The 26,009-nt window shown below is 31.8% G+C and overlaps 1 protein-coding gene and 1 long non-coding RNA gene across 7 annotated transcripts in view; one reads left to right on the top strand and one right to left on the bottom strand.

The window, feature by feature from the left end:
• The window catches only part of sfl (N-deacetylase and N-sulfotransferase sfl), a 313,934-nt gene that overhangs the window by 139,428 nt on the left and 148,497 nt on the right, over positions 1-26,009 (top strand). For 5 of the 6 annotated variants that reach the window (XM_088199104.1, XM_088199102.1, XM_088199103.1 and 2 more), the window contains one exon: positions 1,259-1,308. The exons of the other annotated variant lie outside the window; for it this stretch is intronic. The gene's annotated coding sequence lies outside the window, so the exon portion shown is untranslated. The remainder of the gene's footprint in view (positions 1-1,258; positions 1,309-26,009) is intronic. 6 annotated transcript variants of the gene reach the window in all.
• The window catches only part of LOC148228087 (uncharacterized), a 136,713-nt gene that overhangs the window by 16,855 nt on the left and 93,849 nt on the right, over positions 1-26,009 (bottom strand). The gene's annotated exons all lie outside the window — the stretch shown is intronic.

Below are 26,009 nucleotides of genomic sequence, written 5' to 3'. Positions count from 1 at the left end.
ACTATGATACATTCGATCACGCCTTCTCGTCTATAAACCTTGTTAGTTATCGTCCACAACCAACACAACAGTCACAGTTTGAAATGTGTCGGCACATTATTTTCCGGTATCGCATGTGCTAGGAAATGTGGCGTATGATGTATGCGTCGCTCAAATGCGGATTCGCATTATGCATCGAGTGCATCGACGTGACTTATGCATTTCCAGGATGCTATTCGTGAGATATGCGCTTCGCACGCGACCCGACATATTGCTGCACAACGAATGCGCTCGGCCCTTGTGCTGTGTGTACTATATGATGTATACACACACTACACAACAGTTATGTGACAGCAAGCATAGTATACAAATAGCAAGCATAGTCCTAGCATAAATCATTGCCATACGGATTTCCCGGCGCGGAAAGTCAACGCCTAGCTAGTCCTATTGCGATGTGATTCGCCAAAGTTTTATGGTATGGATCATGCTCTATTTATGAATTTATTCACAATATTAATTTTTGGCTGAAAAAACACACAAATATTTAATTTTATAATAAGCATGAAAAATAGTTGGGACATTATAAATATTTGAAGCACTGAACGAAAAAAGTCGCGTGACTGCTTATAATATACTGTATTTTTTAATTAACTGAGAACTGCCTGAGATTTTTATATCTATGTAATCTTTATTTCGTTTTTTTGTCTTATATGTGAACTTAAAAGCTTAGAAAATAGACACTAATAAAAAACATTAAAATTCCGTTCGATATTCTATGCTTATTTTGTGTTAGAAAAGTTTTAGTAAGTTCAATTTTATAAGGAATTATTAAAATCAATTATTTGGTTGCTTGTATTTATGCGAGATTTTGTTGTCCGTTCCTTTTTAATAAGACGACCAATTAAATAAGGGTGGTTTATTTTTAAATAAATTGCCGTTGACTAGGAACAGCCGTTTCTATGGCAAACCCGAATGCACAATTTATCTTTTCTTAACGCGGCGGATATTTCAATCCTTTCTAATTAATGACGTGTGTTTATTTTAAACGGTTAAAACACTTAAGGCGCACTGTTTTTTTCTTATGATTAATAGTATGAGTTGATCCTTTCAATTGTGAAAAGAAGAGTGGTTCAATTGATTAATCCGATAATTTGTTTCATACTTTTATGTTACGACTTTAAATATCACGTACATATATATGTAATAATATACACTAATATTAAATAATTCATGAAATATGCGAAAGTGTTATTTTAATTGTATTTCTTTTTTATTACAGATCATGAAAGTCATACATTTTTATTAACCACAGCCTCGCGTGCATCTAATGTAAGTGTAAACTATTTATTTAGTATTGTACAATATATTTTCATTCCCTTTTAAGTGCTATTTATTGTAATAAATTAAATGTTTATTACTAAATATATAAGATAAAAGTATCCATTTTTTTATAAGCAGTAGTTATAAATAAAGTATTTATCTTACATATTATATTAACACTTAACTGATGAATTAGATAGTTCCTACCCATATGGTTTGCTGATGGTAACCCACGGGACGGGTAGTATCAACTTTTTTTGGCTTCAGTTGTTTTAAGACGGGTTTTGTGGTATCTGCCCGCCAAAATCTAAAGCTTTATGTGCTGTCATATATGGAACGAATAGTTGTATAATATAAGCAGTTTTTAGAAAATCGGCAACGCGGTCCTTGTCCGCGTTGTTTATACAGTGACGAAATATATTGATACTAAAATCGCGACCGACATCGTCTACTCCTACTTTCAAGCATTTAATAAATTTTGGCATAAATTTATTCTTTGATTTCTTATCGGTATTTTTCAAGTTACTCGGACATCCACTGTTAATGTCTTATGGTGCTTATCTGTCAATTTCAGACCGCTGCTCTTCCTTACCTTAATTATTGATCTACATCTCAGAAAGTATTCACAAAAATACGGTTATGTTGTGAAGGCAACCGTTCGACAATATTGTTCTATTTTCAATATCTCATATTTGCTAGAATTCACCTATAGGTTAGGTTAGGTTAGGTTAGTTATCAGTCGACAAAATGGATTGATTTTGAGTGGGGGTAAGAATTTATCAAACTTAAGGCAATTTTTTCTTTAGGATCAGATTTTATCCCATACTATATTCTGAAAGGATGCAAGTCTGGTCTTTTGAATTCTTCGGTTTATATTTAATTTAATTTTGAGATCATCCTGTTATTTTAGATTAGTGAAAATGCTCTAAGGTCACCTTGATTCAAAAAGACTGTCAAGTCGCGCATTAATAACAAAAATATATTTTTAAATGGTGTCCGCCATGGTATCTGCCGATCCCCATCCACTCAAAAATCAAATGTTTTTTTTCTTTGTGTCGAAATAATTGGACTCTAGTGTACAACTGGACGTTATTAAAAAGAATTTACTTTTAAACAAATTATCCAATTAAATTTTGTTTGAAGGTCTTAAAATTATTCACATATTATTTGAATGATATATATCAGTTCGTCAAGTATTGAAGTTTCATGGTGGTGGTGTCTACAATCCGTCGATGCTCGACTGCTTTCAGATTTGTGCTGTAGTGTAATACAGATTTGTGATTTTGATTATCCTTTCTGTCGTTTATACTTATCCATACCGGTATATCGCTCAAGGCAAACTAACAATAACAGGGCAGAAATTAAATAACACAAGATGATTGTTGAAAATAGATAGATATACTATAGCTATCGATTACTGTTACGACATAAAGCGAGATATAATACATTTATTTCGACACATTTTCATATATAGGAACATTTTTTTTTTGCACAAAGCAAACGCGGAAGCGCACTGCAAACATACAAATTTAATCCCTCACTACTCCGACCGCGTTTCCAGGAATTTACACATGGCCATATCAACAAGTTGCGCCCCTGAATAACTAAAAGCAACCCCATTCGCAAAGCGTTCGCTAATACAACACGATACAGAATATCAAAATGTACACTGGCGCAGTGTGCCTATTCGTTATAGTCGAGTTTTTTTCATTTCCGGCCGCATATCCACCGCAGTTCGATAATAATAATTCGGAACACCCGTCGTCCGCTTGCGGTCCATTTTAATATCCGCACACGTGGATCGTCCAATTGCGGAGTGTCGTTAAACGAGCGGGTTAATAGGGCAGTTTTTCTGTTCGGATTACGAAATCGCAGTGGCAGTGCGGAAACCGCCATTGTGTGGGGTGTGGTAATGCTTTTTCGGATGCGTTTCGGAAGGTGGTCATATAACATAAACGCCGGGAGCGAAAGAAAAGCCTGGCCGGATCTATTGGAGGCAGGTACTCGCTTTTCTAGTTGACTTTCAATTTAAAACTCTCGTCATTTGATTTTAATTTGCTATCTTTCAATAATGCTTAAAAGAGATTTTATTACATTAATCAAAAAAAAAAAAAATACTTTTACTGAAGAGTAAAGTGTAAGTGCTTACATATAAGTTTCTCGAAGTAGAGAAAGTATAGAAGAGCTAAAGTGGTTACAAACGGATACAATAGGTCCAAAAAATTTACTGTGATGAATGTCTACCCAAAAAGGCTCATAGTATAAACTGACTGAGCCGAGTTTATTAGAAAATATTACATAAATATTTAAAATATTTTATAAAATTAGCCGGTTGAGTGATAGGCTATTTTTATTTTATCGATTATTATATTTTAAAACGACTTAATTTTAATTAGGTCTATACTGCGTATATATAAATACTATAATGATTGACAAAAACCACTACAGTTATTAAATCGATCGGCTACAGTATATTCTAAGAATTGCTGATAAACGTATTCGTTAAATGAAATTTGCCCACCGATAAACAGATAAAACGAAAGTAGTTTCCAGAATTACGGTTTATGAAGATCGATGATATAAAGGGACGGTAAAATTCGAGTTGATGTTACCAAAATGGGAATATTTTCACCAGCGTTCCTCCAATTGTAGGTACAAATAAAATTATTTTTTTGTCTTTACAAGTTTATTAGTCATATTATTAAAATAAAAAATGTATTGTTAAAAGTTTGTGATACTATAGCTTTAAAAACAGTTTAAATCACAGATGTACAATTTTATGTAAGAAATATATTAGGATATATAAATATGTGTCGTTGATGCCGAGTTGTATCAATGACTGTGTTAGCTCCTTGCAATTTAAGGCGACCACTTGGTTGAATTAAGTCTAAAGATGAAAATGTAAGTGACTGTTTTTCATTGGACTTCATTCATGCTTTTTTCTCTTTCATCGTTAGTGATTAGAAGCGCAACTGAAATCTCGTTTTTTATCTTATAATATATTATAAGATTAGCAGTTAAAAGGTAATTCTTAGATAAATAGTTTCGCATTGGCCTCCCTTTTGTCTGTTTGGATTAATATTTATTTGTTATTTGTGCCGTTGACAAGTTTTAACCGTTTGACTGGTTCATTGTTCAGTATTCCTTATAGCCAGATCGCTAAAACACGGGTTTTTCACGTGCATACGAAAAATCGTTTATTATTTTTTTTATTTTTTGTGTACAAATTAAGTAATTCGCTTGTACAAATTTGTGTTTTGGGTAGATGCTACAAATTAATCTTCTGGGTTTTGAAACCAGTACTGTTGTGACTTTGCAGCCAAAATATACATTAGAAAAACTGATAACAGTTTGTTTTGTAAGCATAAATTTATAACCACATTTATATATATATATGAAAATATAGCTGCGCTGCTTGGTAGTGGAGTAAAAATGGCAGGCTTTGCAATTCCGAGAGTCTTCGCTGTTTTTGGACGATTCGCTGATGTGTCTCGTGCTGCACTTCTTGGCGTTTCTCCTTGTGCATCTCTGATCGCGTCTTACCCTGTGACTAAGAGTAAAATATTTAATATTGAAGGTTAGAAACAGCAATGGAAATTGTCATTTTTCTGTTTCGAACATAAATAGTGATGTTGGGATTTATCAACTCTAATCGTGACTGGCAACCCGGCCGAGATTATATGTATATATTATTATTATAAAATAAGTGTGTTCTTAGAGAGTTAAAAAATTATAACACACCTCAATTTTAATTGACGATAGTTTGACAAATAGCGAGGGCGTCTCTACAGGTTTTTAGTCATTCACTCGATTTTTTGCAGCGTGTTTTGCGTGTGTGCCGTTCCGTATTATCATGGTACAACACGCCATCGGTGGAGGAATTTTAAATTTCTCTTTCCCCTCTACACTATAACAAATAAAAACATTGTTTTAAAAAATATTTTTTTTCCAGCTATTTTATTCTAATATATACTATGATTCTCAAAGTATATCTGTTTATAAAATTAGGATAAAACTCAAGCAATACGATTTTTTAAAGATGGTTGTGCTGCGAATCTCTATATCATCGCAATGTCTTTAAATAATAATAATAAAATAATTGTATGTATGTGCATGTACTGAGTCATCCCTTATCTCGCCGGGCCTGTGATGGTGTTTTTTTCTGTGTTTTCACATGTGGCCACCACAAAGCTGTAACTGATGTTATTAACCTTGATCCGCCCGTGCACTATGCGCACTGGGAGTAGTTCATTGCCCAAGCATTTTTTTTTGGATTATCGATGTCAAAAATTGGCCAGTCATACAATAACTATATCCCAAAAAGCAGTAAAGATATTTAAGTAAATGAAAAGCATTATAAAAAAAGATTGTTCCTAATTTTTAACAATTACTTTTTTGCAAACAAAAAAATTGTATATTTACATATTTTTGCGGGTGTAGCAATTCTGGTATTTTGACATTTCCTATATTCTTCGTATAATCTTGAATAATTTCTGGACGAATCACAGAAATTTCTTTCTACTGGTGGAGGATGAATATTTGTTAATGCATGCACTTCTCTTTTGTCCTTCCAACATATAAAACCGTCATTTCACTTTTTGTCTATGATCTTCCCTTTTTAATTTTAAAGTTAGTTTGTCAAAATGTCTAGGTAGTTCTACCGTGCTACAGCAATACTTTTTGGAAGCCATGAAATAAGGCAGGAGAAGAAATTTTTTTATCCATATATAATTTATGGAATTCTATTATTCTTCTATACATATTTTTAACTGTCGCGTTCGTTGCACACATATTGTGTAAATATAAAAAATAAAATAAAATTGAAAACCCGAGAACAGCAATGTGAGAAGATTACGAAACACTAACATAAAATATTTCGAACCTACGCATCCCATGACAAATTCATATAAAGTTACATATGTAGAGCTGTATTGTTCATAGACCGGATAGAAGGAGTACAACCCTCGGTACCCAAAAAGCTCATCCCTTTTGGCAAGTGTGTTTTACCATGCCCAAAAATAATTCACAGATCACGTCAGCCTGCACGTTTTCTAATTCTCATAACTAAGCCGTGAAAGCAAAAATCATATCAATCAAAGCTACATTGACAAAAAAAAAGTCATTCCGAGGACTCTAGTAATAAAGAATAACACCACGAAATAGAAACACAACGTAAATATACTCATTTTAAATGAGTTAGTCATAAATATTTATTGAAATTAAAAATAAAATTATGATTCGTTATGTTTAAGTTATTATTTATGTAATCTAATATCTATATTTTATTTACTGTTATTGTAAATCAATGTAATCTGGTCGCAATAATTACCACACTCGCTGGTCCTTCGGGGGACCATCGGACAGCAAATGAATTCTATTCTAATAAAAAAAGCAGTATTACTTTTGTCGTAATACAACGACGAGGGCTTGCACATTTAGTTGTATTATAAACATAACCCGTATTCAATGAATATCGCGCGAAGCGCGAGATAATGAGGGCATAGCGTGAGATAATAGGCGTATAGCGTAAAAAGCAACAAGTGGGTATAGATCCATGCATGTGTAAATATGACGCGACAACTAATTTATTTGATATAAATAAGTTTAGAAAAAACTTATAGAGTTCAAAATAGTATCATTAAATCATCTCTGCTGTTGTATAGAGTGTGCAATATTCACTTGACGAGTTAATATATTTTTTAGCAGTTAAAAATACTTACAATAATATCGTTTATTCATTTTTAAACTAATAAATTTAAATCATTTCATATTTTCCCCTTGAGTAATGAGTATATATTATTAAAAATATTCAATAAGGTTTCATATTTCTTAATAGAAATTTCTACAATTTTTAATGGCGAGTAGTGAAATATCCCATTTTTTTATAAACATATCAACACTAGTTCTTCACGCCTTAAAAGTGAAACGGTCAAATGGCCGTTTCGGCGATCGTTAATAAAGAGGTAAAATAACAATCGTCTTTTGCACGCATTTTTTGTCTATTGCGCATTCTGTGTTACTGGTACTTGAGTAAATACTAACTGATCTTGGATCATATAATTTTATTTTCTTAAATAAAATATGTACATATTTAATAATATCCCTTAGCGAGACTATCCAATCTACCGTTTCAATATTCATACATTTTTGCATAGCAAACGCTATAATGATGTATACGAGGCGAATACACACGTACGGACACTTAACGGGCGCCACTCGTCGTAAAAGGCGCATAAAAGTCCGAAAACGCGCTTTTTTAAACGCCGCTATCAGTCTTCATTCGCTTTTCATTCATGATTCAGGGGCGTTCGTGTTTTGGCACGTTTCAACGCGGTCATATCCCTCTTTATCCGTGGGGGTCTTTACTCCAAAACAAAAATGACCCAACCGGGCAACATTAGCGGCGCTGCGGCGGCTTCGCTTATCGTGCTTAAAGTCAATTAGGGTGGATGCGCAATATAGCCGACGTGGTGTATTAGTGTGTGTTTTCCGCTCTAAATAATTTAGAAACTTCGTTACGTGTCAAAATATGAGACAGAGCAATCGGGATGCGAGGAAAACCTGATTTTAATAATCGACTGTTAACATGAATTACTGGCGGATGAATGGATAAGAATTTCCAAGTTTGAATATTACTGTGAGACAGACTGTTTCAATTGCAGTTTTAGAAATCTTAATGTATTTCTAATGACATTAAATCCCGTAGTCTAATATATTAATTGTTCAATACGAGAGCGAGTCTTATAATGTAATAAAAATCTTCACTAATGACTACGGCGCAGATGAACCAAATGCCTTAATAGCGCTGGCGACAAACTACTAAACGAATGTTTTTTTTGCGCAGTTAATGGGTAAAACTTATTAAAATGCATCGAATAATATAAGCTATAATTAAAATTATTAATACTCTGATTTAACATTTACGAATGAAATAATGGTTTTAAGCATAGCTCAATTTATTAAAACATCAGGGTTTTGGAAAACACAACAATATTCTAGCAGCTCATAAATGTATAACATGAGATTAATACTTTTTATTTTTTTACATTAGATGAATAAATAATTATTTATATCGCTTAAAAATATTTTTTGTCAACTAAATATAATTAAGAATTTTTATTTCCATCTATCTGAGAGTTTTCCTAATTTTTTTTGCAATTATTTTTAGATTTTTGTACAGGTAAAAAATAATTGGAATTTTACCAATGTAAAATAGTATTTAATAACATAAAGTAAGGTCTGTTATGAACAATTAGAAACTATTTAATTTTGTGATACCTACAGATGCACGCGTTTATTTGTATTAATTATTTTTAAATGACGATAGTTATTGAATTTTAGTATATATACGTATGTATATATACATAGATATTTTAAGTCATCTCGAGAATCAGGTTAAACTCTGGATTTAGGGGACAGTTTTTTTGAGAATTTAAGGTTAATCTCGGTCGATTTAGCGTAGATCCACTAGGTGCAAGTACGTTTAAAATTTTATTTGTTCCAACTAAGAAGCGAAGTGATAATTCTATATGCACTTTTCTGTAAGGCATATTTACCCTTGAGAATTGTCGGATAATTTGCAGTCTTAACAGTCAAGAATCGTATGGCTAATGCGATGATTCGGAGCGGAACTATACTATTTGTTAGTGTCTACTAAAGATAATGCTAGACTGTACTTGCGTAAAGATTATTTTAAAGTCAGTGATATCGGCAACGTTGTAATTCTATAGAATGTGAAATCAAGCAGTTTTTTAAGCCCTTCAAGGCCATTTTATAATTAGAATAAACACATTTAAACTAAAGAATTACATTATACTATATATGTAAGCTTTGGTTGACAACGATCCACTGTGTCAGAAGTCTGATATATATTACTGGCGCTCGGCGGAAGGAAGGGGTTCTCAGAAATCTTTTTGGAAACGCATAACTTCGATTTATATATTTCCTATAAAGTATGTAGTTCTAAAATTTGGTTTCAAGAATCATTGAAAAGTTGTTAGGAATTAGCTTCCGAGAAACGACGTTATCTCACTTGGCGATAGGATGTCCGCTTATAATTTGTTTAGTGATCAAAAAAATCGTTTCTTAAAAGGATCATTATAAGGAATATAAGTAGTTTTTAGCAAATCCTCCTTGCAACTCATTTCAGTAACAGTGTTTTTAATGATATTTATTTATCCTTATACCACGTAATTGCGCAATGACAGCTTTATTTGTTTTAAATTTTAAAGGTTTTATATTGTTTTTATAAAACCAACAATTTGAACCGAATGTTCCATTACTACATATTATGTTTTATATTTTTTCGTCTTTATGCAATGATTCGCCATTTTAATTGTAATCGAAAATATTTTCGTCCTAATTAATTTTTTTCATGCTTAATTTTTTCAACATTCTACTTTTTTATTTTTTTAACATATTCTGGTACTATTCTCATTATTGCTTGTGCTGTCAGATTTAATTATTGTTATGTAATTACGGTTTAGGTTTGATTAATTCCTGCAATTCCTGAACCGACAACCAAAATACATCTTCCCTCAGGATTGTATTTATAGTAAGTACTATGTCTACTCAATTTTTTTATTTTTACCAACGAGGTGTTTTTGTTGTTTTTTGACGTTAACAAGCTTTCAAAAACAATACTAAGTGATACTTTAATTTTTAGGCATATTTTTTTCAATTTTTGACAAATTTAAAACATACATATATTTGTTTTAAATTACGTTTAGATTTTTTTTAATAATGTGGAATAATATAAAGATGTTTTAAAACTAAGAAAAATAATATCTTTTGGAGAATATCTTGAGATAAAAATATAATTGGTGAATAAGTTTAATTAAGTTAAAAACCATTAATGAAATATTATATGTATGAAATACATATTATTTCAATCGCAATTAACTTCTTGCGCTCTAAGCTAATGTTTAGCAATACATTATTAATTCTTTATTAGGTATGATGTAAGATGTTATTTTAATTCATGATTTTTTTATTGCCTGAGTGTAGTTAGCTCAAACTCAATATTGTATAGTGTGGTTTTTATTATTAAAGCATTGATTTTGCCTCTTAAAATATATATTATTGATCTTAAGATAAATAATATCTACTTTAATTAAATACTCGAGGGTGTATAGAAAAGTTTCGACAATCGATTTGACTTTAATTTTTATTATTAAGCGACCATATTATAAGTCATCGATTTTATTATGATCGATTGTATAATATAATAATATAGTAAAACATATTTTTCACTCTATAAAACGAAATACGACTGTACATTTATTCGTGTGCATGTTCGTTTGCAATTTATATTTTGGAATATCTGTACGGAAACTATCTCATTTGTGTCGGTCATGTTTTGCGAAAGGCATTTACAGCATTATATACCGCGGGTATATAAGAATATACGCCGTACATACTATGTTGCCCGTCGTTATTTCCCTGTGGGAATACAGACAAGCTGCGCGAAAGTATATTATAATAATATAAGAATTCCTAAATAAGATATGTACGTTATTAGAACGCAATAATTATACCTAGAACTTTATTATTTCGCGTATGCTTTTGTTATAGTCTTGCGGAAAATGTAAAGAGCACGTAAGTGGGTTACTGGAGCAGACTTCATTTCTTCTGTATTTTCTTCAATTATTTTCTATGTGCACAGTACGAATTATATATAGTAAAGTAAAATATTAAACCTCCGCATCTAATTGGCTCGGATGTAATTATTGTTCTATTTTCGTTCCTGATTAACGGCAGTGTTCCGACTTGTCCCATAGTCAGCATTTCAATTGCCTTTAATTGAGTTCATCCTCTGAATTTTAAAGTAAGTGCACGGTTCAGACGTCGTAGATTAAAAAAAATATTTTTTGCTTTACAAAATTTTCGCGAGCGATTCTGATATTTATTATAAACACATATTGCTTATTTGCATTCATATAAAACGAAACATGAGTACGCGAAACTTGTGTAAATACATTTGATCGATATTTGATAGATACGTGAGGGTTTCAATCACTTGCATAAGTTGTTATTATTTAGTCATGCTAATGACTATTTTGAACAAATGAAAAGGTAAATAAAATGTCTTGTAAGTTATGCCATACACAGTATTTCACACAACAATGGTAGAGAGATCTCGTGACCAAACAATTGCACATCTTTCCAAGACGTTTTGAGGCCAAAGGGGTGTGTCTCTGTAACTAAAATAGAAGCCAGAAAAAGTTGATGTTATGTTGTACAATTTAAAATAGTATCGAGCTGTAAATATTTTGTAGACTAAGCGCTGGTGGAGAAGTGATGTCATCTGGATGATCCGCTGAGGTATTTTGTGTTTCTTGTTGTTTGTTCTCGGTCTCGGTCTGGTTGTCTACCGTTTCAAATCCTGTGATCTTCTTATTTTTCTGACCGGCTCGTCTCGAATTGCTTGAACTTCTTGCAAAGTGGTAGATTTTTATATCCTTGATTCGAGTCGTCTCTGTCGAATCACAGGTGCAGAAATTGATTGGTCAATTGCGTCGTTTACATATTCGAATTGAATAAGTGAAATTATAAAATGAATAATCTCAGAAGTCGTTGTTTGCATTTTTTACGCTCAAAAATATGTTTCTGTAGTGCATAATAGACGAATGGCCAACATAATGGTAGGTCTTTTTTTCAAAACGCTTTTTCATTCTCTTTTTATAATAATTAAATGGTCGTTTGTATGACCTAAGCGTTACCTGATTAGCTGGGTTTACCTCCCACAAGTTAATCGCCAATATTAATTAGCGATTGCTGAAAAAAGTACTTTTTTTGGAAAGGATGATAGATAGACAACACATTTTAATCTGAGCATAATACTATTGTTCTTTTACCCTTTGATTATCGATTGCCGGAGTGGCCATCTGGGCCGTTTCTCTTTTAAGGCGTGAACACATTTTGTAAGTGTGTCCAAGAAGCGGTGCATTTGGTTCGAAAACATTTTCTTCTGTGATTCGCCAGAGCTGTCTTGGATCAGAATTATAAAATATGTGTATAGATAGTAGTATTTTTGGAGACTTGATGGAATTCTCAAATATGTGAGGACGCGGTATGGTATTTTGTATCGTAGATTTGGTCAAAAAAAAGTTTTAATAAAACATTAGCTGATAATGTTACTAATAAACTTGCATAAGCTTTTTATTATAGCTGAGTATAGTAAGCTCGTTATATAATATAAACGCTGTGCTTTTCTTTGTTAATACACTTAAGTAATCGTAACATGATTCATGTAACTCATAATTATGTCATATGTTTCTGAAAATAATAATAAATTATTCAGTTATGTATTTTTTCATTAAGCAATTTTACCCAATCTTTTGCCTAAAACAAATCTATCTTTGGATTATTTTCAGTGTGTTTGCTTTGTGATTGATTAAAGGAATTTGAATTTGGATAAGGTCTCGTGTGATTTTGACCGTTTCGGCCTAAGCGTCGACACGAAATCGAGAGTTAATAAAAAACACGTTATCGCTCATGCATGGAGTTTTTATTTGCCCTCCCCTTCGTACGGTATGTTATTTTTGTTGCCAATAATAATAATAAGATGGCATAAATTTTCTCCAAACATAAAAATGCGATCGTTTTTCTCACGAAGTTTACGAATTAAGCTCGTATTTTTCGAGATACCGTCGCGAGGATCTTGAATATTAATAACTCTCGGAGAACGATAGACTGCCGGAGCTTTCAAAAGCTTCGAACGCGAAAAAATAAGCTCGACGAATTATGACCGATTGTTTTGTATTTGTTCCTTTCGGCAAAGAAAGGTACTTAATGAATATTTTATTAAGAATATCATTTGTAAAAGTTATGTAGCCTTTCGTATTTTTTGATTTATTATTGTGATACTCGTAAATATATTAAACTTCATCAGTTGTATGTGTTTTTGTAGATACTTTGTTTTATCTGTCAGTTTTATTGCCAATAACGAGCAACTTATAACAAAACGTCTGCAGAGGACGCAGTTTTTGTAATAAATTGCCAAAGATACCATGATTATTTCAAAATGATTCTTTAGTTCGTTGTTGTTTTTCAAAAGGAAAATATGGGAAAAATACGTGTTATGGTCTTAAAATATAGAAATAAGTGTTTTGATAGTGACCATCCTCTTCCCTCACTTAGTAGTGATTTGAGGTTGAACTGTTTTATCTGAAATACCCTTATAAAATATTTAATTTCTTAAATCAAACTTATTTTATATTAAAAATTAAAGGGATAAACTTATAGTATCAATCATAAAAGGCCAGTTCGTCTTGTAATAAAGCGAAAAATGTTTTTTTCGTCAAAAATGAAACACCGTGGGAGTCCTTTTAAGGTACTTGCTATAAACTAGAGGGGATTACACATCCGATGCACTGAGAAGAGATATGCATTTTGGGTTTTCTAACCCTAAGGGATGTGACTTTGCAGCCTTAAAGACGCCGTTGAAAACTTGTAATAATTTACTATATAATATTACATATATTGCGACAAACTATGGTGGGCGAGTATCGTTATTCTCCGAGCAGTGGTGAAGCTGGCGGAGGTATGATGTTCTCACAGGTCTTATAGTTGTGGCAGCAATTGTGTAGTGGAGGTTCATTCCTGTTTGCCGCGGCGATTGTATGGTGGAGTCCCTCTCTGATCTTGACCGTCTATGACCGATTTTGTCGTCCAGTAATATATTGTTCTCAGACATATCTAAGGACTTGCTCTCAGAGATTTTTTCTAACACTACTGGCATCCATACTTGAACATCTACATTGGAGTTTAAGGCATCAGATCTTTAAGAGTGTTCTAACTTAGACTACAACCAAGAGAAATATGATTTAGCTTTAGACCAGTAAAAATGGCAGAAGCTGCCGCTTCTCTCTTCGCGTCCACTGGTTCAACTCGACGTCCGAAATCCCACTAGCGAACTTACATTGGAGACGCCTATAGCCTATCTTTGTCTTGACCGAGTAAATTCACATGACAAAGTTAATTGTGTCGTTTGCGATAGTTTCTGTTTTAGCGTTAATTCCTCTCGTAATATAAATACATCGCTGGTCTAATGTCCAATATTCCTTTTAGTCAATCTACTAAAATGCCTTTATTACGCTCGTTTACAGACCAAAAAAATATTAGATTGTATAATTTTTTAACATATATTGCTAAATTTAATTTGAATTGTAACGAATAATAAGTTCAATGATTTAAAGACTATAAAGTTTTTTTTTAAATATACTTTTTATTAATTTTTGCTAGGTATATCAATTTTTGATTAAACATCGTCGATTAAATCATACCGTATTTGCAATCATACTTAATTTTTTAACATGAATTGAAAAATTAAACAGTGCGATTTCAGTAATGTGTTCTTAGAACAACCAGTGTACTCACACATATAAAATGATAGATAAATCGTTTAGAGCTATAAATTGGATAATTTTTATTGCCAGGTTTAGTTAGTATAAACATTTTAACTCTTTGGATATGCGTGTTGATAATTTTATGTCCAACCAACGTTGCATAGGGATGGGTAATCGATCATAAAGCTTCCATTCCTGAATTTTACAACTGAAAAGAAAACATTGACAACAACGTTATAAAAAAGTAATGGCATACTTCGACATTGTATGAAATATTTTCATTTATGATTCTGATGTTTGTTAGCATATATTTTGTTAAACATATAAATATTAATTGGTTTAAATAAATATATACATGTAAATCAAATGTTGTATTTAATTTACAATTTCGGCAAATACCACGCGAATAATAATGTTCTCTAAAACTCCATGGGGTTGTGACATCACATCACTCAGACGCGTTAGGGTCTATTCAGCAAATCCCAAGACCGCATTTCAAATCGTAACTAATCCAATAATCCGCGGCGTTATTAGTTCGCGATAATTCGCAGTGCGACATCCAAATTTGCGAATCCGTTTTTGCCTTAGAACGGGTGAATGTTTACGCCCCCTATCATTGTTTTCCGCCTGTCCACACACTGGGGCACGCAAATGTTCATGTAGTATCTTGGTACTCGTCAGATTGACGTTACGGAAACTAACGAACGCCGAGTAAATCCGAGCAGTAAAGTCTGGTGGGGTGAAAGGCGCACCATATTGGATTCGTGACCGAACTACCAGACAGGAACACCGTTTGCGGATCAAGTTGACTCCTGTTGAATTTAGAAGGATTCATGCTGCTTCTTCGCGGATAACGTGCGTGTATCGTTAATCATTAATCACATACCCTGGAGGGCTAATTGGTTAATTGGTAGCCTTCCATTAACTCGGTCGTTGCTTTGAATTTGTTATTCAATAAGAAATTAAGTTTAGTAAATATTTTATGTTAGACAATTTCTTTAAATTGTTTGTTATACAGATTGGCTAGAAAACGCCTATATATATATATATATATATATATATTATACAATAAAAGTAGCATGTATATAAAATGTGATGTGCACTAAAATATTTAAAACTTTTACTTGTCATTGCTGATACGATGAAACGTTGCTTAATATAATAAAAATAATGTAAAAGCTAAACAATAATATATTCTCATTGATTAAGTATGCTTACACGCTCCTATATTTACGATTCGATAACATAAACAATTTCCTTGCATATACAATATGTGATGGTTATCGTCATATTTTGGTTAAGGGAATATTTTATGGGGTCATTGTATTTCAGTTTATATCCCAAACGTTTGAACTTCATTGTATCTTCGGGATAATGAGTTGAATATCCTATCCCTATATATTACAATAAGGGCTTTCAAGGAAAATATTCTTTTGTCGAAAAATGCCTATATCGCTTGACATATTTGCAAAATATCTGCGATTTTATTCGGCGCCCTTTAAACCGCAACATATATCACATGGATTTGTGGACACTCGTTGAATTCGCAATTATGTGAATGTGGTTTTATTTATCGCATACAATGTATGATATTAGAGCTTGTTTGTTTTTGTTTGAAGTTATTACTTTAAGTTATTTATTTTAATTTAATGTAATATTAAATTTTTATGTTGTTTCTGCGTTTTGTATTTTGTTGTATTAACCTTTTTAGCTTTTTTATAATTTAAATATGTATTTTTAATACTAATACGTAAAAGTCTATAGTTTTATAATCTGGATACTTGTAATGCTTTTCGTCATTCTAAAGAATTGATTATTTTATATTGGAATATAATCATTAGTTGTTTCTTAGTTGAAGTTGTTTCTTTATTATTTTAGATAACATTAATTTTTATTTTTGTATTATTTTATTAATTGATTGACTTATTCGATTATTATATAATACAACATACTAAATATAAAAAAATCATGCATATAAAATATAACATAAATTTATTAATGAAAAAATATATGATAAGATGATTTAGGTGTTTCTGTATTTCAATAATAAAATCCTCTAGGAATATTTTAATACAAATTCTTTTCAACTTATTTTCTTATACCTACCCTTAAATTAATAAAATTTATGATATTAAATATATATATACATTTTTATTATTTATAAAAATATTCCAGTAACATATTCTAATGTAATATACAAATACAAAAAAAATATTTTTTAAATTTTTTCGAACATCTTACCATTGTTATCGTTCAATTATATTAAATTTATTTTTATTTAAAACTACTTTCATTGCATCCTCTGTAACTATTTTTCTGTCTTTCACCAAAATGGTGAGATCTTAACACTTTGAGCGGTATCGCCGTACATGTACGGTGGTCGATCTTTCATTGTTTGTAAGCACCCCAGATAGTTATGTATTTACATATATAACTGAAAAAATTATAAATAAAAAACATTTTATTATATTTATATGCATATTTTTAAAATTTGATTTCATGTTAATGATTTTTATAGAAAATAATAACAATAAATTATAGAGTATGAATTAAATGAACATAACAAAAAATAATTTATATTAGTTTTATAAAAAATATTGAGAGCCTCTAAATTGATTTAAAATTTTTTTTCAAAAAAGTCAAATTATATATAAAAAGCATGTAAGATAAAATACCAAATTTTTTAATAAAAAAATATTAAAATTATTAATTAAAACATAATACAAAAAAGTAAAGGCAATAAAATTTTGTGAATGACTTCTTTTTTTTTTGTTAATTTTACTATAAATGCAACATAAAATATAAAATGTCAAATACGTAAAATTAACTCACTACTCAAAGGGTTAATCCGAGAATTCAGGTAGACGTCGTATATACAGATTTTGAAAAGGCCTTCGACAAGGTTGGTCACTAGTTATTAATTAAAAAATATCGAACTTTTTTTTCTCAGATGATTTAGCTCGGTTATTTTCAAGTTATGTGAGCGATCGTAGAGACTTTTCGTAACCTATGGCGTCCGATTGTCAAAAAAATATTTCACCCCTTTGGGAGTTCCTTAAGGGCCCAATTTTGTCTCCCGTTCGCCATCAGAATACTAGATAAACTTCCACTAAAGATCTAGGAATTACTTTTAAGAGCAAGTGAAGGTTCTCTACACGAGATTTTCGGCTTCATTATGAGAAGCATGTTTCACTTTGACGAAGATAACCGTCAGTTATTAAATTTGGAATCCCTGAATAACCAAATGCTTCCTCTTAATCGAACATTTTCAGGTTACTTGCGATACTTTTATAAGAGAATATTTGTTTATTAGCTGTTCTTGTATCATAGTGCCTTTCTTAAGAGCGTTGGGATACGATTCGCTGAGTTCTTGTTGAAAGTTGTACGTCGCTAAAGATTTTCTCAAACTACTGAAGGATGATATTTTACTATTCTCGATGAATTCCAGTTTTGGGTTTCGGGACCTCTCCTAAAATCACGATCGCATCTTATTCTGATGTCTGTTCGAGTCAAAAGTCTGCACTTGCTGACTTGTCTATGGCTGTTGCTATCCGGCTCCTTAATACCCTGACAATGCATATTAATCTGCTTCATGTTAGTCACGAGGAGCTGGTCTGGTTTGTATAATTAATTGCAATATTATTAATACATTGCTGCAAAATGTTATTGTATCTAATAATAATAATGCAAATAAAATGATATCAGCAGCTTTAAATTATTATATAAATATATAATAAACATACAAGCTATGTAATATTTTCTTGTACTATTCTTATGTAAAGAAGATACAGATTTTTTGAAAGGTGCCGCTTTTAATTACTGAGTTGTGTACTTATGAGTGTCTGAGTGTTTCTTTCGTTCTTCTTTGATGTGGGTTTTAATTTTTAAAAATATTTTTGCGCAAATGTCAAAAACTCAAACATAGTCTTTATTTTTTCTGTTTGTAAAATACTCATTAAAGCGGATGGTATTTTGATTAATCGCCGTATTTTTAGAACCAAATTACACACTTGAAATACTCTGGTTATACGCTTTGTATTATCTAAAAGTCTTCGCAGAATATTTCAGAATAATATTGACAAATGTTTCATATAATATTCACACTTTTAACTAGTAATTTTCAAGTAGTGGTTGCTACTTTATATTACTAGATTTACTTAAAATTACTAAAATTACTGTGTATAACTCTTCACACATATGTATATGTTACTATGTTGTAAATCCTAAAATATGTATTTGAGAAAAAAAATATATATTCAAATAAAAGAAAATATTATTATAGCTTATGTGATATGTATATGTATCTACGAAACTTACCGCCTTATTAATGCGATTTAATTAAGAAAACGAAAGAAGTCCGTTTGGTTTCGGTAATTTCCACTTTATCGCTGGGGCCATCTATAAAATTTTCACCTGTTATCAGTCTTCCCGCTCTGGGTACCTGTGTTATCCGCCAATTTCTATTCAGCTCGCGTTTTTATCATCCCTTACGTTTTGGACGAGCTCTGAAACGGTGGTCGGTTTGAAATTAACCCCTCGACGTTCATTAAAAGCATCCATTGCCAAGTTGAAAGGAAACCTCAAACCGTGTCTTGTGGCTCTTACCATTGTCGAGTTCTGTGTGATAACGTATATGTAATTATTTAATTAAATAATGAGTTTATATAATACATTTATAGCATAAACAGCATCGTAATTAAGCGCAGACAAATATATATTTTGCTTACAATTTCCTTTAGAACATTTTAATAAGTTCTTCAGTGGCAATTTATAGCTATCAACTCATTGCTATTAATATAAACGAGTTAGTAATTATTTTCAACACCAATTTCTCTTTGCATAGTTGCAGAAGTTTTACATCTGCTTTCTTTGACCGTTTCATAGATAATCATTTTAGATGCTTTTCAACTTTGTCCATAAAGTTAATCTTATATAAGCAAAACGATTTTTTAATTAGTGATGAAAGGTGGCTTTCAATAATTTAAATTTCGTTTACGTAATATTTATGTATTTATATAAGTCAAACAAATACAAAAGTGTATGTTAACTTAAAAAATTATTTTACATAGTCCCCTCGCTTTTCAACGCATACGTTATATCGTTGTACAAGCTTTTTATACCCTCTGAAAAACGTTTCCAATTGAGTCGCGAGCCACGCATTCACCACTTACATGGTAAATCGGCTTAAAGCATCTTCGAGTAGACCTAAAAGGTGATTTTCTGAAGGGGAGAAAAAAGGACTATAAGAAGGATTAGCCACTCAACACTCAAACTCACGTTTCTGGATTTTAACAGTGTAGGTAACAAACATTGTTGCTTTAGGACACGTATTTTACAAACTTTATGGAAGCTGAGTCAATTGTAAATAATGTTGAACAATGATCAATTTTACATAATATTGTTATGTGTGTCTAGCTTTGTGATAAAGCGTTTAATCGTCTAAGAAAAAGTGGGTTTCTTAATTAAAAATAGTACACAACAATGGGGATTTTTTTAACAGCTTTAGTCACAAGGTACGCGTTATAGATTAAAAATAATTTAAATATCTGTCTCAAAACGACCTTTCGGGATTTATTATTTGTATTAAACACTAATCGATATAATAAAAAATTGCCACTGTAACGAGCGATGGCGTTGGCTTATTAATTTTCTGCGTTGGAAAACTTGATAAAGAACTGGTTCGTTACTCCGCAAGAGGAGTGAAACTTCGCTGTTTTGTTATCGCCATTACTCGATAACGAATCGAGTAATGACTGTATCTTGTACTTCTGTGTGAATTCGCGTAGTTTCAAGAAAACGCCGAAGGAAGTCGCGAATGAAGCCAATGAACATTAAGAGGAAATCGCCTCGTTGCGTCGCGTTTAATGTCCCCTCGGTCTTGCCATTTTTTGCCATTCCTCATTCTTCTCCTATTCACATTCACACTAGATGTTATGGCGTTTTAAAAATTATTATTTTGATATGCGAGCGTCGTTTATGGGACTTTTATGGGGCGTAGTCACGATATGGTCCTATCGAAAGTACCCCGAAAACGATATAAACGTAAGCGTATATAAAAATGATGAAACATTGCGTGGTGGGTGAACTAAAAACTTTTGATGGCTTCAAATAACAAATCGTTGTTTTGCACAGATTTTACAGTAATTAAACCATTTTTTTAAGATGCCATTATAATAATAAAAAATAAGTCTGACGAACATGGATTGGTTTCATAGTTATCGCATAACTGCTCAGGTTTTGATGACTTAGATTTATATATTTCACATATATTTGGTTTTTATGACAAATGTAATAAAATAAATAGTTATGTATGTTCATATAATATGATAATATTGTTAATATTGGCGTAATAATAAATTATATCGCCTGATTATCAATGTTTGAATGTGCTACTAAACAATAAACTGAATTTTCATCATTTACTTAATCAAAAGGTTATTTTTATATTTTTGATTTAATAATATAATCAGCACGGAGAATCCCGTGAATGTTCTATATATAATACATAAAGCAGTGTTTGCATTTGAAGTCTCGCCACGTTCTTCTTGGCGCTGTATTAAAACTCTTATCTTTTGCGTGCAAATTTTTACAAGACTCGCTCCGAGCATTATAAATTTTGTTTGTAATTTAATATGAATATCTCAGTAGGTGTTTCAAATTAGTGTCTTATTACCTTCAATTGAAAACTATAAAGGAATATGACAGTGATATTATTGTCAAATTAAGTTTATACAAGGCCTAATGCGTTATGAAAAAAATATTTTAATTGAAATTTATATAATATATAAAACACAAATATAATATTAATAACATACGCCACTAGTGACGCAGTGAAAAACACATTATTCGGGGGCGCAGACCCTCAGTGACGCGCCATTTGCATTCTGATATCGTCGTTCTCAGAAAGATAAAGTACATATTTATGGCAGATCATTAATTTAGGGGTTAACTGGTCTAATTTTCTCGGTGGAGAGGGCCGTTGGGGACATTCTTTGGAGAGTATTCAATGGGGGTGGCCGGCCAAGGACGAGCGCTTAACAAATAGCGGACTGCTGTGATGCAATGGCGGCTTGACAAGCTTAGGGCTTATACAAATCCTGAGCTGTGAGCTTTGTACCGGTTGATGATCCAAGGTCCGGCGTGGCTCACAGCTACTGCTATAACTGACGCCTGCAATAAATGTGTTACTACTTTTCTTGAAAACGTATTATGATGTGTTCTTATATTTATTGAAAAGCAGTTTTAAAGTATTTAGTTCCAAGAAAGATTAAAAAGCCTTGTTTTGCGAATAGTAACTACTATAGTATCTGGGTATTTTTTCTGCACGTGCATTTCTCAGTGTAACTTATTAATAAGTATTATAAATTATTACTCATATCTATAGTTTATGAAATATACATTTTTAATGTACAAATTCAATGGAATTTATTAATAAAATTTAGGTATGTTGAGTTTAATAACGTTGCTTAGATACATGTGCGTATATAAAAAAATGTTTTAGCTTTTATGTTATCCTCATCGAGCTTTGCATATTTTATTTTTAAGCTTATTTGTGAATTTTCGTCGATTTTTATCTTAATATTTTGATTAAATAATGCAATGTTTGATTTGTGTATATTTAACGTTTTCTTACTTAACTCTGACAAAATTTTTTTTTTCTAAATACGATTAAATATATTTCTAAACGCATTGCGGTTTATAACATTACGTTTTTAAAATACTAACCGCAGATTACATAGCAACTGGTGTTTGAGATAAGAACGCGTTTATTCACTTACGTTTTAAATATTCACTCTAAAATCTTATCACAATAAAAAAATCAAGATAATAATACCACATTTGTTTAAAAATCAATAGGATATTATTATATATAATAAAACATTATTTAGCCATAATTAAATATAAAAAAATTAAACTGTTAAATATATAGTATGTCTTACAATAAAAAACATTAAAAATGGATAAGTCTGATTTTGATTGATTTGTATATGGAAAAGAACAGTCAAAATACGTTTTTGAAATAAACATTTTAAAATACGTTCATATATAAATAAAATATTTACATTTTGATCAAGATATATAACATGAACCAACAACTTTGTGAGGATTTAAATGTATTTTATATTAATGACTTAATTTTGGCCTGTATTTATTGGGTCAGTAATCTTGTTTGATTTTGCTTAGTAATTAAATTAAACAGAGTTGTTTTAATAAATGATTAAATGATATTTTGATTAAATGTTAGTGTTTTATTATATAACGATAATGTGCTATGCTAAATATGATGCATTGTAAAATACCTTTTTTTATATGTAGTACAACCTTTATTTTAATTATTTATTTATAAATCTTGTGAGGACCACACAGGCTCTTGTTTGTGGGGGATTTCTCGTAATTACTGTGACCAAAAGTGATTATTAAACAATAGTACGATTACACAAAGGTTCGCGTTACGGCCTGAACTAAAGAGTTCTCTCATAAATAACACGCAAGGATTCTCCGGTGCATTGAATAAATATTTATTTGTTATGAAACGGTCATGGATAACAATATATCACCGGAAGACAAATAGTACCGTAAGGTCATAATATTCTGTTACACAATTCTTCGACCTTGGAGATATCCATCAAGCAAATGCCACTTTCTAAAGGCTTATATTGTTATTCTAAGAAGCAAGAGCAGCGATTGGCTGGATTATCGTTGCATGATTGTGATTGGTGAGTAAGCTTTGCAGCCCTGCATATATAAGGGCAGTCACTTAGCAGACTCCGGCAGACACTCGAAGAGAATATACGGTCATGGAGGCTCACATCCTGAGAGGGACTTCACCATACGAGTACCGCAACAGAGAGGAATCAACCTTCGCTATACTGTCGCTCAAGACCTCTGAGGATCTTCCACCGACATCATACTTGCGCCAGCTTCTTCACCACTGTTCGAAAAAAACATCTCGCCATTCATAGTCTGTCGCAATATGTAATATAATCTAAAAAAAATCTCACTAGTTTCCACCTGGGTCTTACTGGCTGCGAAATCACACACCTTGCTTGACCGATTTACTTTTGGCCAATTTTAGAAATAATATCAACCTAAAAATGTTCACGTTTTGTCTGCATTAGAATTTTGATTTTTTATATCGAAGTAGTGATGTGACATGTCTTGGATGTGAGCTGTTTTCTCTTTGTTCATCGACATTGTATTTTAGTACAACATTCAAAATATCATTTAAATAAGAAAATCGTGACCCAAACGCCCCTTTATTACACATGCAATATACACGTACGTGTCGATGGAATATTCACATCGACAAAACTTGTTACACCTTTCTCTCTCACTCCCCCTTGAAACGCGTTTTATTTTGTATATTCCCTTAGTGGTGGCATCCATTTGCCTTCATGCCTCGATCCCCCTTGGGTTTCTCGTGCCTGTTCGAATTACGAATGGTGCCGGTCCGTCAATAAAATTGTCCCATATCGATCAAGTCCCTTCATAATTCTCCACGAAATGACAATTATTGACGGGAGCGCGAGCGTAACACGTGTAATTAGGCACAAAACGGCCCATACATAAACATTCACCCTTATAAATCACACGCCCGCTTAGAAACGGCCCTGTGTGAATATTACTTAATTTTCATATTACTTATTTTTTCATCGACTATTTAGATTGTTATTGTGCGATGAAGTTGTTAAAAAACGATCATACCAAAAAAGCTTATTCATTTTTAATTTACGTTATCGTTCAATACTTTATTTCTGTAAGTGGTATCATTTTCGTATATGGACTGATATTCGACATATTTAAAACAATAATGAAAAATTTTGAAAAAAATGTGGAATAACGCTAAACTTCGTTGCCAGTAAGCAGGTGGAATCTAGCTAGAGTTTTATAAAATTATATTTACATATGTTGCGACAGACGATAAATGGCGAGATGTTTTCTCCAAACAGTGGCGGAGAATCTGGCGGAGGGATGATGTCCGTGGAAGATCCTCAAGAGGTTTTGTAGGTCGCAGCTACAGTATAGCGGAGGATGATCTCTCTGCTACGGTGGTGCTCATATGGAGGAGTTTCTCTCGAGATCTGAGCGTCCATGACAGTATGTTGTCCGCGGTCGGCGGGCGTCTGCTAGTTTCTTTGAGTATCTGCCGGAGTCTGCTAAATAACTGCCTTTATGTATTCAGCTACAAAGCTTGCTGACCAATCACAATCATTGATCAATGCATTTGCTTCTTAGAACGGCGAAATATATTTACGCCTTTAGAAAGCGACATTTGCTTGATGGGCATTATCCGAGGTCGTATACTGCAACGGAAATCCTGTGGATCCGGTGATTTATTGTTTCCGTGACCGTTTCGCAACAAATAAATACTCATTCAATGCACCGGAGAATCCTTGCGTGTTATTTATGAGGGAACCTTTTAGTTCAGGTCGTAACGAGACCTATTGTGTAATCGCACTATTGTTAAAAAATCACTTTTGGTTACATTAATTACGGTTCTTTATAAACGTGGTATGCCTGCAAACGATAGTTACTAAATACAACAATCTCACTATAGAATATAAATATAGATAATTCAGGTAGGCAAGTTAATTAATATACGATACATATTATTTTATAATAACGCAATAATAAATATTTTAATAAAATACAAGTATTTTATCAACCACTTTTTTATTAGTTAGATCAATAAATTACTTTTAAAGGCTTAACTCAATGTAGCTTTCTTAATTAACAAGAGATTGATCGTAAAAATTGGCAGCAATAAGGTCTGTAATATACTGTTGAATCATATGTATTTTATATTTCAGGCAGATATTAGTGAATTTAGTTTTAGTTATAAAACTGGATTAGATTTCATTTTTAATAATAAAACTCTGTAAAATCTAAAGTAATCTCGTTTTTACGGTGAATGTGACAAGGGTCGTGGCGGCACTTTTTAATGAAAATATCAACTTTGACATTTATGTTTATTAGAATATATAAAACACATACTATATCTAAGAGTTAAAGATAACACTTTTTGCTTATCATATTAATTAAAACGTGCATATATGTATTAGATTTTAAAATCAGTTCTACTTTTAAACAAGCTTCATTTAGATTTAACAGATCGATACCGTTCTATGTATAACTGATGCCCCTGATCAAAGTTAAATGTAAAGTTTGATTATCGAGTCTTCAATCGGAGTTTTATTCGTGCTATCAAATACGAGACCACTTTTAAATCCAATAGATTAAAATTTAATTACTGCTTGGCGTGTAACTCGCTCGCTTCACAATCGTGTTACAATGTGTAAAATAAATAAATCTTTGTAGTTCTTTTATATATTAAATAATATTAAGGAAATTACGGAAATA

The sequence above is a fragment of the Plectrocnemia conspersa genome, unplaced genomic scaffold, assembly GCF_051122295.1.
Source record: "Plectrocnemia conspersa isolate PC_06_02 unplaced genomic scaffold, ASM5112229v1 ptg000012l, whole genome shotgun sequence".
NCBI classification, from domain to species: domain Eukaryota; kingdom Metazoa; phylum Arthropoda; class Insecta; order Trichoptera; family Polycentropodidae; genus Plectrocnemia; species Plectrocnemia conspersa.
The sequence above is the reverse complement of the archived record's forward strand: the minus strand, read 5'-3'. Positions and strand labels throughout refer to the sequence as shown.